We start from the raw sequence: 18,661 nt of genomic DNA, 5'->3' as shown, positions 1-18,661 counted from the left end.
CATCTGGGAACTTCAAGTAACACTTTGTACTTCATAGCAGAATGTTGTGCTAAATTAGAAATTGTGATATTTTCGCCCACAATTGTTCAGTATGAAGCAACTGTGATTGGTTCGTCACAAGCAGAATACTGGTCTGCCTACTCTGTCTTTGCAAGCTACCATAGCATTGGAATTGCACTTAGTGGCAACTATTCCTACATATTTTGCAGTAGGAATAGTTAGAGATGTGGGTCATGTCTCTTTTTCTGATGGCATAGGCTTGTCTTTTGAAATATATCAGAGACGGAGAAAACCCCAGATCTTTGAGAATGTTTGGTGACATGTCATCTGCAGCTTATTAGGAGGCTACGGTTGTCCTGTGTTTGATGATCTTTCACTGGTCATTCAGAATACCTGATAGGAGTCTCCTGAGTTTCTTTTCCCTTTTTCAGCTAACATTGGAATCTGCAAAGAGCTCTTACCTATTATATCTGACTAATGCATATTGCAATAAATCAGTGTTTATGCTTAAGTTCTGTACTGTACTTGTAAGCAGAGCCAAATGTGTCTTATGTAGTTAAGGTTTCTAGAAGTCTGTACGGTAACTCTTTATATGCAAATCTTAATAACTACATAATATATTTAGTAGTGATTTGTCTGCTATCAACTGGAGGCTGGCTGATGTGCCCATCTACAAGAAGGGTTGCAGGGGGGATCCAGGGAACTACAGGCCTGTCAGTCTGACCTCAGTGCCAGGGAAAGTCATGGAGCAGGTGATCTTGGGTGCTATCATGAAGCACGTGCAAGAGAACAGGGTGATCAGGCCCAGTCAACATGGGTTCACAAAAGGCAGGTCTTGCCAAACTAACCTGATCGCCTTCTATGACAAAGTGACTCGGCTGCTGGATGAGGGAAAGGCTGTGGATGTGGTCTTCCTGGACTTCAGCAAAGCCTTTGACACAGTTTCTCACAGCGTTCTGCTTGAGAAACTGTCAGCCTCTGGCCTGGACAGGCGCACACTCTCCTGGGTGGAAAACTGGTTGGATGGCCGGGCCCAGAGAGTGGTGGTAAATGGTGTGAAATCCATCTGGAGGCCAGTAACAAGTGGGGTTCCCCAGGGCTCAGTGCTGGGTCCAGCCCTGTTCAATGTCTTTATCAATGTCCTGGATGAAGGCATCGAGTGCACCCTTAGCAAGTTTGTGGACGACACTAAGCTGGGTGGAAGTGTTGATCTGCTGGAGGGTCGGGAGGCTCTGCAAAGGGATCTGGACAGGCTGGACCGCTGGGCAGAGTCCAATGGCATGAGGTTTAGCAAGGCCAAATGCCGGGTCCTGCACCTGGGGCACAACAACCCTGTGCAGTGCTACAGACTAGGAGAAATCCTAGGACCTGGGGGTGTTTGTTGACAGCCAACTGAACATGAGCCAGCAGTGTGCCCAGGTGGCCAAGAAGGCCAATGGCATCTTGGCTTGTATCAGAAGCGGCGTGACCAGCAGGTCCAGGGAGGTTATTCTCCCTCTGTACTCGGCACTGGTGAGACCGCTCCTCGAATCCTGTGTTCAATTCTTGGCCCCTCACAACAAGAAGGATGTTGAGGCTCTGGAACGAGTCCAGAGAAGGGCAACGAAGCTGATGAAGGGGCTGGAGAACAGGCCTTATGAGGAACGGCTGAGAGAGCTGGTCTTGTTTAGCCTGGAGAAGAGGAGGCTGAGGGGAGACCTCATTGCTCTCTACAACTACCTGAAAGGACGTTGTAGAGAGGAGGGTGCTGGCCTCTTCTCCCAAGTGACAGGGGACAGGACAAGAGGGAATGGCCTCAAGCTCTGCCAGGGGAGGTTCAGGCTGGACATCAGGAAAAAAATTTTCACAGAAAGGGTCACTGGGCACTGGCAGAGGCTGCCCAGGGAGTTGGTTGATTCACCTTCCCTGGAGGTGTTTAAGGCACGGGTGGATGAGGTGCTGAGGGGCATGGTTTAGTGTTTGATAGGAACGGTTGGCCTCAATGATCCGGTGGGTCTCTTCCAACCTGGTTATTCTATGATTCTATGAATGACTTATTCTGTCGTGTGATCTCTCAATGAATGTCTTAGTTTTTTTCCCCTTGGGCAAAAAGAAGTAGATTTCAGTGAAGCTTTTGCTCTTATTTTGTTTATAAGGTGGTTTAGCTTTGATAGGGGGTAGAAGATGAATGTGAGTACTTGAGAAACCTGGAGTTTGTTCTTAATTAATAAATACAATGCAAAGCCACTTAACTAATCTAAGGCCTTATTACTATCTGTTTTTATTTTGACTTATAGTGTTTTCTGACCAATTAATGAGTGCTTATTTCATTACATTCAGTGTTGATGGTTGACCCAAAACTTAATGTTGGGAATAGTTTTTATGTTCAGTCTAACACTTAATATATGGAAAAAGTTTTTATATGTGGTATTATAGCATTGATTTATCCTCTGACATGGGACCTTATTTGTATATAGCAATGCTGGTAAATAACTGAATATGTCATGAGCATGAAATATACTGTAATTAGAAGTAGCGTAGTCAGCTTTCAGAAAAAGGTGTGTCAAAATTAACTCCTCCATTCTTTCTGTGCACCTGCTTGGCATAGTATTTGATATGTCAACTAGCTGTCATTGTTGCCCAGCCTGACTGTAGAAAGAAGGGAAGAAATAGGAAAATCAGAAGAAAATTAGAGTAACTAATTAGAAGTTGCCTGTATGGCCTCATTGGTGTTCAACAGAAGATGGATGTTGGCTGAAGATGGATTGAGAAACTGAACAGAAATTTCTAGTGAAATGAGAGATGGGCCAGGGGAAAGCCCTGTCAAGGCAGGATAGCAAAATGTGTGTGCTGCATGATGCACTGTAAAAATGCTGCATCTGTCTAGAAAAAATACCATGGCATTAATGGCATTTAAACACACAAGTCATTAAGGTAGCAGTGATGAAAGATGTTTTATGTGGGATTTAAGGGCTTGCATACACAGTTCCCAGCAGTAAACAAGTTAGGGGAAGCTGGGAAATGTTTCCTTGGATTATTCTGTCTCTCGTTCTTCTGGTGTGTTTGTTCATGTAAGTAAACAATATTTTGTCATAGCTGCTTCAGAAACAAGTATAAGGAGAACCAGTAATACTAAACTAAGACACATCCTTAATTATGTTGTTCATTTTTGTATGAGAAATGTGATGATTCTGAAATTTTCCATTCTGAGGGTGCCTGGCAGGTTACAATGTGTATTCTATATTCCACTCCCAGAATACCGTTTTGTATACTTTGCCTATGTGACTGGAAGTTGTTAGCTAACTCACTGATGAAGCACCTTTTGTTTTTAGAGTTTAAGAATTGGTTTACTTCTTAAAAAGCAGAGTTTATGTTAATATATGCATGAGAACCGATTGTCCACAAATCAGTACTACTGAAATTATGCTGCAAGAAACCCTAAAGACTTTCTGTTTTTTTGCTTTTCTGTAAGTAATTTCACCTTACTTAGGAGTACCCGGTTACTTTAAGAGACCTGGGTAACAGACAAGAAGGATTATGTGCATGCATTATATTCTTCTCTCACATAATTTTTTTAAAAGAATTAATGGAATCAAATTTTGGATGTGACTGTAGATCTTTTCAGACCACTGAAGCATTCAGAAAAATGTGATCCTGGGCAATATTTTTACTGCTTTTGTAAAAGAGCAAACTTACATTTATACAGCATATGTATCACTGTGGTCTGTTATTTAGAACCATTTTGCTAAATTTAACTTTCTGAGACAGGATTTGGTTCCTGTGGCATTAACCTTTAATAAAACAGTGGTGTCTGCTTCTTTAGGAGAAAAGCTATATATATAATCCATGGGTTAATGTGGAAATCCATGGAGGCTCTTAGCAATATTGGAGTTGTATTTTTCTTTTCCAGAGATGGCTCTTTCAGGCAACAAATGTCTTTCAGACAATTGATGCTATGATTCAGAAATATAATTTTAGGCGTATTGTGTGCTTCTCCCTTGTCATTGGTCCAGAGGTGACTAGTTAAAACCTTGTTTAAGAACATATGCTCATTTTTTATCTTGCTTAATATAAACGTGGCTATATGTTCCATCATGTAGATCTCATTTTGAGAATAGTTTGGCTTCTTGGACACGATGACGAGTAGATCTCATTGTCAAAACTGTGTACTACACCATGTAAAGGCAGTTTGGTTTTGGGTTTTTTTTTATTTCTTTTAGTTAGTAGCTTTTCAAAATACTGCCAGTTGGGGGAAAAGAGTACAGTATGTGGTTAATTTTACTTTGCCTTGTTTTCTATCATATGCCTTTTGCATGAGAAGATGTCTCCTTTCTTCTGTTGGAATTATGTGGAACAACACACAGTACTTGAGCAAGGAAGGTGTAATTACCTAGGATTTCTGTTTAGTAACTTTAATAGTCGCTTACTAAGCAAATAACTTAATGGAATTAACCCCAATTGGCAATCCTTCTGGTAAGAAATTCTGTGTTAAAACATTTCAGTATGTGTAATGACCTTGGATGACTTACTGCACAGATCAGCAATGGTCAGTTTATCTGTGCCTTCACCTCCACTCTTCCTATCCACAGCTCAGGCTTGGATATCTTTTCAAATTGTCATGGATGACATTTGCTGCTAATGCACTTAACTTTGTGAACGGCATTCAGTAGGGAGGAAGAAGATTGTTATGCTCCATGTCATTGCTGCAATTGACTGCTAGATCTTCACTGAGGGAAGTCTCAGTGTTTGTTTTGTGTGTAATCTGAGAAAGCCTCAGAGTATAAAAGATTTTGCTCCAGGTGTTGTGCTTGATATTTCTCTGCTGCATTTGTATGCTCTCTCTCCAAAAAGCTGGTTTTGGTTTTAAATGTTGTACTGTCTCTTCTAATGAGAACCACAGCTTATAATGTCAGGTAAAATACTGGATTTACCTTTCAAGAAACCCAAGTCCAGACAGGACCGAATGTAGCTGTTTTTCTCTGAAAACATTTTAATGCAATATTCATTGTGTTGATAAGGGAAGAGAAAACTCAAGGCACCGCAATAGGGCAACTGTTAAGGGAAAGTAGTAGTTTTTTGGGTTTTTTGTAAACATTTTAGTTTAAGCAACAAACAAATGGAGAATAATCTATCAGGAACTTATTGGCTCTGTGTGACCAAATGTTTATGTGGATCCAGACTGAAATAAACAAGGCAGAATTTTCTTGATGTCTGCTAATGAAATGTTTTACCTATCCATGAATACTACCACTATCTTTGAGCAACTCCTATTAAGAAGCAACATTTTACTTATGTATTTACATATTGTGCATGTTTATGCACTGTGCTTCTTTGATCATGTTGTCATGGTATCTACAATTCAATATGCAATTATGGCAATATTATTTTATTTAGTTTCATTGCATTTCTTGTCTCTCATGTTTTGTAACAGAAGGGAAAGTATATTCTAAAAAAACCAAACAAACCAAGTCCTCTACCATACCAAAACAACTATATATAAACACATGTTTTCATCATGCAAAAATGAAGTTCTGTTGTTGCTTTTTGGGAAGATGAACAAATAGGGAAATTGAAATACTTATAGGGGATTGTTTTATTTTTTGTTCCAGGTGAGATAAACAAGTGATGAGATTTTAATAGATTTATTTGCCTTTTTGACAAGAATACCCCTCACATCTTTCATCAGAACTATTAGTTTGAAATTCAAGGACATAACCACCATTTTGGGGTGAAAAATAAGTGTATAATGGGCCATGTTTCATGATTTGAAGAGACACTTTGAGATCTCTGAGAAAATGTGAACTTTATCTGGGAATTTGCACAGCTCCAGGCAGTAACTGCCCACATTTGAAGCTTAAAAGGCAGGGCTTTTTGATTCAAATACAACAGTTAAACAGATGAACTACCACAGCAAGGCAGCTTTAAGTATCACTCCAGCATTTCTGTCCCGTTCATTAGTGTCTCTGGTAGCATAAGGATATTCCTGTATCAATGGTGTTGGCATGCTTATACTGATTTAAGATGATCTTCCTTTACAATAAGTGGCAGTTGTCTTTGTCCACCTAGAAACTTGTCTTGTGCCTATCATTCTATTACCTTTATACTCCTCTCTGCAATGCCCTATTTGAAGAAATAGTTTTCAGAATTAAAGAAACAAACCCCAAACCTCCCAAAACTGGATCTTAACATTGTTTGGAGGAGTATGTATGTGTGCAAAATTTACTTTGACTGATTTAATAATGGCTAGTTATGCATATTTGCCATTCTGTTAATGATAAAATGAGACACTAACCAGAATGAACCACAGTAACATTGCTGGAGGTGGGAAGGGTGAAGAGAAATAAATTGTTGGCATTGCATTTATTAAAAACAAGTAGTTTTAGAACATAAGAACTGAATTTTGTAGCGGTCTTTGCAATCAAGTAAGAAAACTGATAGGTCACTATGACATAAATGATGCTTATGGCTTAAGAAAAGGCTATGAACATGCATTAAGAAGACGGATTTGATATCAGAATGTCAAAACTATCTGGCAATAGTATGATAACATCCCTTTCACAAATAAGATTGAGAAGCTGGAATGAAAACTTTGTAACTCAAGGTGAAATATGGAAGATGTTGAGAGAAAACCTGGAAAATGAAGAACAATATAAGCAGACTGGGAAATAGCTGTGTGTGTGATGAGTTAGAAGGAGAAGAGACACAAATGGGAAAAGCAGCAACCTGATTTATTGTAGGAACTGACAGCACTGAAAGCAGAAAGTAACAAGTTATAGTTGGTTTTGTGCTAATTTTTAAATATTAAGCATTGTGTGTTTCTCCTGTCACCGTGATTTCTGTTATAATACTTGTCAATAGCTATCTGGCAGTCCATGTAGCAGCTTGGAAACTTGTTTTTGTGCTAGATAACAAGTTGAGTGTTTGGAGTACTAAACATTTCTGTTGCTTGCTCAAATCGAGCTATTTTCCTGGCTCTGAATTGAGCATGCAAAACCACAGGCCTGTTGTTCTAGCCATAGACTGCTCACTGATGTGCTAGAAGTGATTATGTTCACTTTGCAAGTCGTGCCCCAGGCGTGCACAAGCTGAGTGAACTATTTGCACCCATACAGAAAACCTCCAGTCTGACTTATGAAATCAGCTTTCTATTGTCTCCTGGATTAGTTAATGACATACCACAGGCTGCAGCTTCTGCTTGTGCTGCAGCTGGTTCTTTTCTCCCACCCTCATGCAAGGGACCTTGAGGTGGCAGAGCAGCAGAGTTTTGATCAGAGAAGGGGAGATAGAAATGGGAGGAGAAGTTTTTAAGTCTGTTTGCAATCTCTGAGAGGATAGGAAGTTGCAATGCAGCAGACGTGGCTAAATGTTTGGCGTGATTTCCTTGTTTCTGTTTGAAACCTCTCTGAGGTGTGGCTTCTATCAGCCACATCTTCATGTGGGTGTAGAATTCTCTAGAGTGCAGAAACCGATTAATCAAACTAGTGTACCATGTGTGGGCAGAGCTGGGGTGGCACTGTGAGGTTTGGATCAAGCTGCTAATGGTGTTTGCACAAATTCTGCACTCAGGCATTTTTTTTGAAGGGAAATGGAACATGACGCTGTTGCCTAGGTTTGTTGTTTTTAAATTGCCATTTGGCTTAATTTGGATAAGGCTGAAAACCATTCTCAAATTCTTCCTCCTTCGTGGGTTTGACTGGGCTACTGCAGCAGTTTTTCTTAACTAAGCATGGGCCCATTGACCTACTTTTTGGTATGTGAACTTTGCATATACTAATGTAGTTTATTATGCAGTATTGCTTATGGGATTAAAAAAAAAGTCGTGTGAGAAAAGGTTAGTGTTCAGAGGCCATTTGTATTGAGATGTCCCTGTGAAAAACTGCAGTTAAAATCCTGCTTGCCCTCATTTTAATTTTATCTAGTTGATTGCTTTTTATTACTTCGGGTATCTTTTATTTAGCAATTATGCACACACTTATTTGCCCTCAGGAATTTATTGGGTTTTGTGTGTACATAGAAATGTACTATTCTGACAAATGTTGATCTAATTTGAGAAGTCCAAATAGGTATTTAAGCATATAAAGGATGATCTCCTTTTATGACAGCCCTCAACCTCTTGCTGTCTCTGTTTTGGAGTCATTTCAAATTGGCCTGCAGGTAGTCAGCCCTTTCAGGTAAGAAAAGGGTGTGCTTGTGTTCATTTAAGGAGGTTTTAAAAAACAACAAAAAAATATATTTGACTTTAGAAAGTGTGGGCAGGAATTGATTGTTACTTGTTTCTGGAATAAATGGAATGGAGTAGAAGCATGTGAAAGTGCATATTCTAGAGCTGGGTATTTCATTTGTCATCTTGCTGGTCTGCAGTTGTGGGATTTCTTCTGTTCATTTGACCTCTCATGGAAGGGCACACTTAAATGATGGTGGAAGGGCTTATTCTTTTCAAGGCAGTGCTTTGGTAGCAACATAGGATTGCATTTTCAGTAATATGTCTCTGCAGGTGTTTGCAGAATTGTCATTATTTGGAAGATTGAACTTGGCTCACATTTTGCGTTATCAAAGGTTTTTTTTTTTTTATATTTATGTAAGTTGTTGGCTTTTTGTACTTGAATAGTAGATACTTCATGCCTCAATCTTAGTTGTCCTGCAATGTTGTCCATGGCTTTAAAATAGTAGTGTAATATTTATTTTAGTTGCCAAGCTAAATTAATTCTGTTCTATTAATCAGGTTTTACTACAACAGATAATCCTTTGTAAGGGATCAGTAAATCAATAGCCATGTGATCTCATATGAAACAAGGGAATTCAAAGAACTCCAGTGTTTAAGTTTGTTTATTAAAACTTGGGTTGAAATAATCACACTTCTAAAAAAACCACAAACCTAACAAAGATTCTGTTATACAGTGCAGAGATTAAATTTTACTGCTGGTAGTTTGCACTACTTACTGCTTTCTGTAGTCGCAAAACTTGCAGATCATTAACAAAAAAACAAGCCTAATGAAAATTGCACTTGTTTACATCAGTAATTTTAGTAAAATTAAAAGTTCGATACGTTGATTTTGCATGTCAGTTTGATGCTTGAGACTGGAGTACTGTTACTTAAGAATGTTAATAACTTTACTCTGCTTACTAGGTGAGGTATTCCTGGCAAATGGTAGAGAAAAGGTTTTAGTTAATTGCATTAAAGTCCACTTTTCAGTAAATAATACTCATGTTCTGTGTGCAGTTCCATGGAACAGCTGGTGCTGTTCAGAAAAGGTTGGCATGATTTCTTGTTAGCATTCTGTTTAAGCCCTGAATTTGCTTCAGGGTTTGCACCTTTTGTGAGGTGCTGCTGTGGGTAGTTACACACAAATGAGCTCTGGGCTTAGTGTTTTTCCTGTTGAGGTAGAACTTGCAGCTTAAAAACAGAACTCTATCGGAATAGATTTGGGTACGTTTTCAGGGAGTTGGTTGCGTTTATTCTGTGAATCTCCTGAATTTCACTTCATTTTATCTGATTTTAGTTGCTTCTTTGTTATATTGCGTTCCATATATGGAATGGTTTCTACAGCTTTGCAATCAAAATAGAGGCTATGTGTGCTTTTGTTACATTGCTCTAAGTAGGTCTATACAACTGATGGTTTACTGTCTCATCTCCTTTTCTACCATTTCCACACCCTTTTCTTTGCCTTTCTCCTGGTGTTGACTGCAACTTAGCCAACAGTATCTTGAATCTTATTTTTGATCAAGATTGCAGTTGTAGTGCAGTAACTTATATAACACTTCATGAGAAATACTTTTGCTGCTTATAAAAATAGTGCAAGCTTTTTGAAATAACAGTCTTTTCTCTATCCATCTTCTGCATAGGATAATTGTTAAATATTCTCAAAATATTTATATGTAAACTTGTGTAAATGTCAATAAAGACATTAAAAGTTTGGGTTTTTTTTAATTGCTGAAAGGATAAGTGAGACTTCTTACCAAAACAATATGGACTTTTACTAGAGCTTTAGAAAACTGTGTGTCAGAATAACAGAATCAGAGAATAGTTTGGGTTGGAAGTGTAGACTCTTACAATAGACTTATCATTTAAAGGTCCAAGTTGTCATGTATTTGGGGCTAGACATGGCCATATATAAGTAGAATTTTAGCTTTTTTTCCCTCATAAGGTTGTGTGTCCAAAATGTCTCCTTATTAATAAACATGTTTCTTATGGAATTACAAGATGCAAAACAATGTTACACAACATAGTGTAGCTTTAAAAAAACCCTTACTCTTGAATGAACATGCCTATTCTTGTTGTGGTGGATTTTTTCTTCTGAATGATCATCACCCTTTTTCAAACTCAGTTTCTACAGGCATACCAGTTCTTGACACGCTCTTCTTTGTTGTCTTTCAGCATGCCTTGAATTCTGCTGAAACTCGTATCACTGCATTATATATACAATGTACTGGTTTGAGCTGGTGTGGTGGTAAAACCATACAGATTTGGCAAAGGCATTCCGAAGCAGTTAATTTGTATGCATGAATAGAAACATTCTTTACTATTGACATGAGGAATACATATACACATTGAAAGGCAGTAAAACCTGTGCACGGATGTCGGTGCTGTTTCTTCTTGTTCTTTCTTTTGTTTGTTGTCATTAGATATTTACTTAATAATTTGGGATGTAAATGTTGTGGGTCAGCAGCTTCTTCACAAGAGCATACTTCCCAAGAGCATCCTGGGAACATATGGTGAGGATACAATTAACATTTTGACTAACATTTTGTACATAAGTATGACTAATGGTATTATTTTTATTTGTATTTGTGAATTGGAGCCCTCAGTACTGGGGGAGGGGGGAAGTTTTTATTTTAGAATCTGCTTTTCAAAAGGGATGGTAGAGATGCTGATTGAAAAGGACCACTCAATGTTGGACTTTTGCTTTGAGCAAGAATGTCAACATTGTATGACAAACAAGTCATTTGGCCAGCTTCTCAAAGTCTTTAAGGGTGAAGACACCACATCCTCAGAGTAGCCAGGGCATAGTGCTGCAATGCCCTCCTAGCAAAAACGGGTTTCCTGATGTCAGGCATGACCTTCTCAGTGTGTAATTTTGCTGTTGTCTCCTTTTGTATGTTCTGCCCCTTCTGTGGAGGGTTTGCCATCTGCTGTGAAGTAGCTAGCTGAAGGCTACTGTTAGATTACTTTAGCCTCCTCTTTGCAAGATTAAACAAGCCCAGTTTTCTGAAAATCAATCCTAATCTTGAAATTATATAGGACTGAAACTTTGTTTTCTTTTAATCCTAACAAAATTGAACAAGTTCTTTTTTACCTTACAAATGTTGTGCTAAGTCATAAGAACATGTAGGATTAATGGATTCAAAATGAGCCTCCAAAATAAGAACAGCTGCATGCTGCAAGTGGTGCAGTCATGGTACCTGGAAGTGTTCCAGAAGTGTGCAGACTTGGTGCTTTGGGACATGATTTATTAGGCATGGTAGCGTTGGGCTGACTCTTGCACTTGGTGGTATTGGAGTCCTTTTCTAACTTTAATGATTCTATGTGTGTATTCATGTGTATACCTATGGCCAAACAATGCAAAAGTTTACTTGAGTATTGTAGATTGCCAGTTGTCTTCTTGTAAAATGATAATCTGTCTCTGTATAGGAGATACTTAAATGTTTTGCTTCAGTCTAATTAAAAATGTACATTTTGAAAGATTTTTTTTCTGCCTTGAGGTTATCCATGTGTTAAACCGTAACATATGAATAGTAAGCAGTAGGCTTCTGAGAAAAATGAGGTGAAATCATGTGTAGAAAAGTTTAAGAAGATATATGAGCAGAAAATGGAATAATTTCTTATTACTCCAGTGAGAAAAAGATGGAGAGCTCGTTACTCAAAACTTTTAACAGATTCAGAGTGCTTCTTGAGTATTATCTTGCATAAGATAGGGAATTAGTAGCTCACAGAGAAGTAAATTTGTAGATTTGGTTAAAAGAAAGTTTTCAAATTGAATTTCTGATATACCTGGATGGAAGTCTTCTCTCCTTAACACCTTGACACTTTCATCTTTATTTAAATAAATCTTAAGATTTTAGATAGTCAAGTTAAAATTTAATGAAAGGAAAGAAAACCAGAATTGTTTAATTACTGCTAAGCTAGTAGGGTAGTGGGTCAGTAGTATAGTCTGTCTGGTGTAGGCTGTTTATAATGTTACCATAGATAAAGGAAGTGAGAAAATAACTGCAGGATAGCTGTATGCTTACAGTATGGTGAATGTACTAAGCTTTCGATTTGTGATGCTACCACTTTGAAGTAACGTATTGAAACCATGGTTTTCAAAGTTGTTTCAGTTCTTGTCTTGTAATAGTCCCATCTTTGTCACATATACAAATATTGTTGTTTTAATCTGTCTCAAGCATGCATCTAATACTTTTGGTTCATGTTGTTTCCAGAGAAAATTTCTGAATGACTGGAATTTTTCTGGAAGTATCTCCTAGATTGGAAACTTTTGATTTTCTTATAATGTTAGCTGAATACGTTTTAAAATACTTAGGTTATTAGAGACTATGTCAACTGGTTTTGGTTTGGCATTGGTAATTAGACCACTTGGATGGAGAGAACTTCAGCAAGCAGTTTAGGGAAGTAAGGTCTAACTATGTTACCCATTTTCTGGTATCAAATATATGTTGATTGTGCTCAGTAAACGTGAAAACAGTGTCCCTCTCCCCACCAGGAGATGACTTGGTATAAAAGTGGCTTTAAAATTGTTACAGAAAAAAACCCGGATCTAAAGTGAAAATTTCTACAAATCACTTCAATAATACAGAAAATAATAAAGCATTTATGTTGGCTGATAGATGTGGCCCACATGGAATGGTTGGTATTTGGATGTCAGCTTTGTCAGGTGTTGCATTTAGGTCATGAGAACAGACCGTGCAGATAAAACCTGTAGAAGAATGTGTTCCTTGTATTTGATTACTTTGTAATTTCACTTTGGCTTAGAATAGTGTTACAAAACACCTTTGAGGTGTGAATAAAGGACTTCAGATGTGTTTTATTGTCTATGGAGGCCAGAACCTCGCAAGAGGACACCTAACAAAACAAGACAGAAACCCTAATGTATCTGAAAACAATCCTAATTCAGGAAGTGTTCTTCCTGCGTATTCTATTTGTAATGTATTTCCGTTTCTGTGGGAAACGGAAGGTGTCATGTGAAATTAACTTACTGGAATTTTTGAAAATGAGATCTAATTGAATACATTGAAGTAGAATTAATCTTTCACAATTCTGGTTTACTTTTGCTTATGCTTAATGACTGGCAGGTGGCTTTTTTAACTTTTGGAAGTTAGTATCCTTTTTGATATTGAAAATGATGAGCTGTGTGAATATGTTGATACTTGATGTATTAGAAGAGGTAATGTAACAGAAACTCGTGTATGTTGGAATTTGGCTCTGTGCCTGTTTTTCTACTTCTCTCAGCTGCAGGGAGCAAATAACAGAAGCGTTGGTAATTGTGCATGAGATACCCAGTTCCATTCACAGTATGTGTCCAGCAGAGTTTTAAGAAAACAAGGATGTTATCTTCTTGCTTTAGCCTTTTCAAATCTAATGGATACTAATAAATATTAGTGTTTAAGGTCTTGTATAAAACACTAAAATATACACTAAAATTTTATGTTTCAAGAAATTACGCGTATGTCACGAGTCATTACAAGTACTTTATAAGTAATCGTCATCTGGTAAAAGTTGAATGCTTTTCACTTTGCTTTGATTTTTTTCCCAGTGTATGTCAGGCACGTACATGGGGACATAAGTGGGGACTTAAGAGTAGATTCTATATCTCTTAATGTCACTGGTTAATTTTAAAGATATTTTGCACCAATATTCTTTTGCAGTTGGTCGTAGCCTCAGTTGTCAGTGTTAAAGTTTAAAAGCTATTTATACTTTCTTGTTCTTTACTTTGAGCTTTCTGTGAGTATCTTCCTGGCTCTTTCTGCTCTTCAGAAAACTGTCTTGTGCTGCCAGTAGTAAAAATACAAAAAAGCCCCTGAACAAAATGAAAAAAAACAAACCCTGCACTTGTTTTATATAGCTTGTTTTTATGTAGCGAAGTGTCATAGTTTGTCAGCTTTGGGAAAGAACATATTAGATTGCTGTTTTATAGTCCTGTGTGTTGAATTCTTAATGCATATCCTGGCTCCTAGGTTTTGGAAACTGACTGAAAAATTGGAGCTTGAATTGAAGGGACTATAGCAATATTTGGGACAGATGTGTCTAGCAGGCACCTTGAGCTTGCTGGTCTAAGTTTGTAGAGGTGAGATGTCTCTGAAGACCTACAGTTTGTGGTGTGGGCTGGCTGCAGCCAAAGAAGGCTACATTTGGAGCTTGTGACTTCTCTTGTGGGGAGAATCTTGGAGAACACACAAATTCCAAGCTTGCCAGCAGAGATGTTAGAAGTTTTGTCACATTCTGTGGAGTGTTTTATTTGTGTTTGCTGTTACTCCAACTCCTGCTGTAGGAGTCTGTTTTAGGTTTTACAGGCCACAAAATCTACTTGAAAAAACACAGATTACTTGAAGTAGAGAGTTCAATGTTGTATTTGAGTCCAGCTGTGACATCAACTTGTTGCAGGTAAATAATGTACATAATTTTTCCACTTGACGGTTGTTAATTGCAGCAAGTAGTCTGGCACATGTCCTTTGTGCCTCTTGATGGGGAAACAAGGATCTGAAACAGTGGAGCTGGGGTTTTCTACTCAAGTAGCATAGATGCTGTTCCACTGCATTAATTCCATTTTTCAGTTTATTGTTTACCTACTGTGTCACTGGATTTAGCAGCAGCACTGGCTCTGCCTGCTTCTGCCTACTTCTGCATGGGTTTCCTTCTCCTCCCCACCCTGAGCTTTTGCTCTCGCAAGTGTTTGTGCAGGCACATAGAGAACCACCTCAGCCACAATGAGTTTCCTGATCCTTTCTTGAAGCATGATTGCACAAATGTGCTTATGTTGGTACAAGGGAAGGGGATAGTGGTGCAACAGGAATGAATGACAGAGGTATGAATAGTTAGGAATCCTTTTAGAGTAAGTCTTTGCCTTATTCTACTTTAAGGCATACGTAAAATGATTGCCTTGGCTCTTCCTTGCATCTTGAATATGCTCATGGGGGGCAACTGATGTTATTCAAAGCTGCACAAGTTTTATTTTGCAATGTGTGTTGTTCAGGCAAATTTAGAATGTTTAGGACCACTGCAGTTTTCTTTGCCCATGACTTCTTGAGATTTGTCTAGATGTGGAAAACTATCTTAAACTTGTGTGTGAATTGTATTGGACTTTGATGGGAAGAGCCATGTGTTTGTAGTATGAATTCTTTTTTTAAACAGAATTTCTTACTTATTCTAAATTTGGAGCTGTTTAATTGAACTGAGTCTTCTCTTTTGCTCTTCTATATAATTCCAGAGTGTGACTCTCTGCAGAGTGTGAGGGTTCAGTATGTGCTCATTGTGTAAGAACTGTCTTATGTTTTAATGACCACTTTAACAACTATGGAATACATACTGGAACACTACACTATTTGCTACTATTTTTATGGGGCCCAAAATACATTTATCACAGTGTTATCGACTAAAAGATATCTAAGGTAGGTGCAACTATAGTTTATTCTAACATTCTGATAATTGTAAGTACCTGTGTTAAGTTTGAACAGTAGCATAATAATGATATGCTGTTTCCAAAGTTGTGACTATCGAATTTTTTATGCCTTCTTTTACATTTTTTTTTTCTTTTTTTAAAAAAACACGGGCTCTTTAGATCTTATTTGCATCAAATAAGCCAAGGTGAACAGGGACACCGTCATCAGATTTGTCAGCGCGGTTTATCACTTGGTGAAATTCATCACCAGAAAAATATTTAGCAGCATATTAGTACAAGCAAAACTGCCTGTTGTGCAGTCTGGAGTTGAGTGTTAAGTGCAGGGCAGTTCATGTCAGCTTCTGGAAGTAGGATAGTCCCTAACTAGCCAGCAATCTCCTCTACCAAGTTTTCACATAAACTAATAGGACTGTTTAATGAAGCTGATGTTTATATATTTCTAATTACCGATATGTTGAATAGTGCTAAAAAGGAGTGTTTCATTATGATGTTATTGATTAAATAAAACAAATCTATTCACTCAATGCCTTTGTATTTCTAAAGTACAAACATTGCATAGGCTGGCAAATGTAATGCTAGAATCTTTAACAGATTTGTGTATAAAATAAGAGTGCCCTGATGCTAAGATTGCTATATTATAAGTACAATGTTACGTCTTTTTAATTTAGGTTTCAGTTGTATAATTATGATATGCTCTCTTAAAGTATAAATACATCCTGACAACATGTTGTTACAGGAACTCTGAGGGAAATGATGATGCTACAGATGGTGCTCACAGAGGATTAAATTTGATTCCTTGGTTAGAACAGTTAATAATATACATACTAGATCAGATGGTGTAAAAGACAAGTAATTCAGTAATGTCAGTAATGTCACGCTTACGTGCCTGATTCATGGATATAAGATATGATTATGAATCACATGTAGAAACAAATAGAGGAAAAACTGGTGTGGTTAAAAGTATAAGTTTAAAGTTCTATATAATTTTATATGAAAATAATTAATGACTTTACAATTATAATTCAGAGTGTATTAACACGTTTCAGTTTACATGTCTAGAAGTGTAAGGATTTAGGTCTTAAAATATGATTTTAAAGAGTATTGTCTTCTACTAGACTCTTAAAAAGAATATGTGAAGTAGCAAAATCCTTTCAAGTGCTCCCCTCCCTCCCTTTTTCATTCCAAGAAATTGTGAACTACCTTTTTGTCATGCAAAATCTTTGTTAACCCTTAAACTGTCAGCTATGCAATCCCGGTGACTGTATTTTGCAGATCATTATCTTCCGGAAAGAAACATAGTGGCTCATGTTCTGGTTAGCTCTTGAGCAATGTCTGAATAGAAACTGGTACACTGAATATTGACTGCTCACATTCACCAGGAGGCTAAAGATGAGGCTTCCAGATTTAATGCACAGCAGATGTGTTAACAAGGATGGAATTCTAAGCAAGAAGATGAAGTTTTAGCTGAATAACTGTTAGTAGGAAGTTTGCTTTAGGAATTACATGGACGTGTTGTCAGGCATTTAAATGTCATCTGTAAATTGCTTTTCTGATTTCCTGACCAAATAACAAAGTGGCTTAAATGCTGTGCTACTGTTTTTCCCTAAGAGCTGACAAATTCTTGATAGATTAAATTTTATGATCAGGAATATGCTGTGTCTTTCCCAGCTTACTGCTGTTAGAAAAGGAGGAAAGTTTTTAGAACAGCAGAAAACAGCTAGTTAGACCTAAAATATATAAATAGTTTAGATGGATATTGTTCGATGTGCTTAGTTGTGTTATGCATTGTCACTGAGTATATATGAATACGTATCTGTAGTTTATTTCATCAGCTTAGTTAATTTTTGCTTGGCAAGTGAACTCAAATAGTAAATTTGCAGTCCTGTTTCTTTGACAGCTGTAACTTCTAAAACATGTACAGGATATAAGGCAAAAATACTGACTATCTTGTTCATTTTGTTTGAGTTAGGGTTGTTAGCTATGAATTTAGACCATCTTTGAACCTATGTAAATTTATTTTTTCTTGGAGCTATTCTAATTTTAGATGGCAATAATTGCTAAAACATGCAAAGAGTACATCGTACATTTCAAAGGTGTGTTAAATACTCTTTACTAACAAATAGAGATACATGAATGAAAACTTAGATTTAAACTGCAATAATATTTCCCTGCTTGTCCTTGTACTAATAAATTTAAGTGAGTCAGACTCTCCTGTTGCTAAGAGTAAAGTTTTTTTTTTTTTTTCTTAACTGAGCGTGCTTGTAGGTTTGTATAGTAAGTATTGTTAAGGTTTGAAGGAGAAAAATGGAGAATATTTGATGGCTTGTGTAAGATGCATCTCCCAGCTTCTTCTTATCCTGCTTTGTTAGGGTTGGCAGGAGTTCCTCTCCTAAATCAGTCTGCTTTGGCCATTGTATACAATAATTGTCCAACTTCCTCTTCCCTTCAAACTGTGTCATTGCTCAGGGAGGGTGTGGGAAGGAGATGGAAAAGCCATGAATCTATCTTCTTGATTTTTTGTTTAGTCAGACAGAGCAGTGTTATAATTTAGTAATTAATTTCTTAACAGTCTAAATGAAGGGTTTAGATACTTTTGTCTTGTCAGAAGAATCGTTTACGTGATTAACATAGTCAAACCTCTTTTTGTAAGCTCCTTTTTAAACAAGCATTGCTGATTTTGGATAGGTGCTTTTGATACTGTTAAATTACAGTAAAATTAGATTTGACATTAAATTTAAGTCTCTTTGTCGAGAGTTCCTTTCCTATCTTTTCCTTTGATGCTATCAAGTTATTAAATAGCTTTCTAAGATCATGTATCATGCTTTGAATGTTTTAACAGGTGATCAGAAAATTGTCTGCCATTCTGCAGTTCCTTTTGAAGTTTTTTATCTAGGAGGAATTAGAAAAGTTTTAGTCAAAACCTGCCTTAATGCTTGATTTTGCTAATGGCATTATTTGACTGAATTTCTGCTTTAAATAACAAACTCTGATTTCAGTATTTTGTGACTTTTTTTTTCCCCTTCCTGCATATAACCCCTCTGAAATTGAAGTTCAGAATTAGACAGCTTTTT

At 37.2% G+C, this 18,661-nt stretch overlaps 1 protein-coding gene across 3 annotated transcripts in view; it reads left to right on the top strand.

The window, feature by feature from the left end:
* Positions 1-18,661, top strand: part of STIM2 (stromal interaction molecule 2) — a 69,654-nt gene that overhangs the window by 15,305 nt on the left and 35,688 nt on the right. The gene's annotated exons all lie outside the window — the stretch shown is intronic.

The sequence above is a fragment of the Phaenicophaeus curvirostris genome, chromosome 4 (genome assembly GCF_032191515.1).
Source record: "Phaenicophaeus curvirostris isolate KB17595 chromosome 4, BPBGC_Pcur_1.0, whole genome shotgun sequence".
NCBI classification, from domain to species: Eukaryota; Metazoa; Chordata; class Aves; order Cuculiformes; family Cuculidae; genus Phaenicophaeus; species Phaenicophaeus curvirostris.
This window is presented reverse-complemented; position numbering and strand designations above follow the sequence as displayed.